Here is a 2,254-nt window from a genome sequence, read left to right as displayed (position 1 = left end):
AGGGGCTGCAGTGGGCTCTTGTGTGTCAGGTGGGAGGATGGCAGGGCTAGGACGGCTTCAGATCTGCTGTTCATAAAGTCGCACCACCAGTAATAATAATAATTGTAACAGTGGACTCCGAGTGCTTTGGAGATCCTCACGTGTTCACTCAGCTACCACGTGAGATAGTGATAGTGTGTTTTACAAACGGAGAGGAGACCACAGAGGTTACAACTAACTTACCCCTAGCTGCTAAGTGTGGAACGAGTAAGGGAAGAACTAAGATTCAAACCCAGGCTGTAATTCTGTCTGCTGCTGCCTGGTTCCCACTCTCTGAAGATATCTCTTGTTTTATTATTTTAATTCTTCGTTTATTGATTATGATGCTTGCTTTCCCCGGATGTTTGGGACGTACTTGTTGGTATATTTTTAAGTCTCTGTTAAGCTGCAGGGTTTGAATCTGGTCACAGGGAGGGTGGGTGAGGATGAGGAGTGTTGGACATTGTGCATTAATTACTGTGTGGCCAGCACTGTTCGGCTTCTTGACGCACCGTGTGCAGTGTTTACACCTCTACCCACCTGACTGCTGGCACTGTTTCTGTCAGGACCACCCTGGAGTGCCCTCCTGTCCCCCATAACTCCTGTGGACCAGGCGTGGAATGCCCTGCGCTGCCCACTGCTTGGCTCTTGTCATCTGTGTGCATTTTAAACCAATTTCTTCAGTTTCATTAGTCTTTCAGGGATTATAATTTCACAAATTTCAAAGTCTTAGTCACTTTACAATGCTTCCAGGGTTTATTATCTTATGGATGGTTTTGTTTTGCATAAATCGCATTATAATTTATTCTTTACTCCTATAAATTTTTAAATTTTGGGACTGGAGGTGGTTATGTTGAATGTGCTTTTTTTATTTTGATGCTGTCTCTTATCAGTGGTTCTTAACCTTTTTAAGATTCATGAATTCCTTTTACATTTGTTAAGTTTTTTGGACCTTGGCCTTCCTTTATATCCAGATTTGTAGTGTGGACCGAAAGTGGCAGACATAACTATTTCAGCATTGCTCGTTTTATAGGTGTGGGCTTATCTTTGGAACATGGCAGTCTTTGTTTTGTTTTTAGTTAGGTTAGAAGTGGAAGCATATTTCTTTAGAAACCTACCCGTCCTTATATAATACAGATCCAAAGCAAGGTGTATCTTTCTGTTAAACATTTTTTAACATTTCCCTTTTTTCTTTTTCTCTAGGTTTAACTATAGATCAACACATCATCTTGCCTCTCATGGGTTCTATGAATTTTTAAATTGGTTTGATGAGAGAGCATGGTATCCACTAGGAAGAATAGTAGGCGGCACTGTAAGTACATTTGCAATTGTTTGTTACTCAGAAAGTTCTGTAGTCATTTGATTAAATCATTAATTGCTATGGTGATATTAATGGTTCTTGAAAGTTTATTTAATTAACTGTTCTATTTTTCTGTGGCCAATTATCTGATAAGTAATATGCTTGGACTTTTCTCCAGTCCTCTTCCTATGTTTTGGATTTGCTTATGTTAGCCATTATTTTTGTACTTTCTGGAGTCTGTACTTTAAGGTCAAGTTATTTGTGTTATTGTAACTTGATTGAAAAGACTTTTGGATAGAGATAGAAATTTAGGGTAATCAGGTGATTCTCATTTTCTAAGCTTTAAATACTCCTTAAAGTATTCCAGTTAGTTTAATATAGATTAAATATAGTTCATAGGAGATTCTGATGACCAGAATTTGACAGAAAACATTTTTAGGAGTAAGATATAGCAGAATTTTGAAGTTGAAAGGCAAGGTATCTGTTGCTGGGTCTTTTTTTTCCTACTGATCAATTTTTTTAAGCTTAATCAGTTTAATGAATTTTGAAAAACTTTGACCCAAAGACATTTTAACTAGTTATTATCTATGTTACCTGCTTTCACATTTCTTTCCTCTCCACTTTATTTTTATTTTATATTGACTTATGTACATCTTTCACATTTTTTTACGGTTTTGTTTTATTCTGATTGCTTGAGATTATTTGCTCAAGGGTTTTATTCTTCATTTACGTAGACATTTTAAGGCTGTAAATCTTCAAATACTGTACTTTGGGGACAAATTGCACTGTAGTTTGCCATTGAACAATCTACACAAATTCTTCAGTGATAGAACTGTTACGTATCATTAAATTGGAACCAGCCATGCACACCCATGTTTACTGCAGCTTTGTTCACAATAGCAAGGAGTTGGAAACAACCTAAGTGCCCATCAACAA

General features: G+C 37.1%; 1 protein-coding gene across 1 annotated transcript in view; it reads left to right on the top strand.

Moving 5' to 3' along the window:
• The first annotated feature begins 1,228 nt into the window (after positions 1-1,228).
• Positions 1,229-2,254, top strand: part of STT3B (STT3B, subunit of the oligosaccharyltransferase complex (catalytic)) — a 46,985-nt gene continuing 45,959 nt past the window's right edge. The window contains exon 1 of the mRNA XM_006890627.1: positions 1,229-1,330. The gene's annotated coding sequence lies outside the window, so the exon portion shown is untranslated. The remainder of the gene's footprint in view (positions 1,331-2,254) is intronic.

The sequence above is a fragment of the Elephantulus edwardii genome, unplaced genomic scaffold, assembly GCF_000299155.1.
Source record: "Elephantulus edwardii isolate Elephantulus edwardi_28Jun2011 unplaced genomic scaffold, EleEdw1.0 scaffold00091, whole genome shotgun sequence".
Classification (NCBI taxonomy): domain Eukaryota; kingdom Metazoa; phylum Chordata; class Mammalia; order Macroscelidea; family Macroscelididae; genus Elephantulus; species Elephantulus edwardii.
This window is presented reverse-complemented; position numbering and strand designations above follow the sequence as displayed.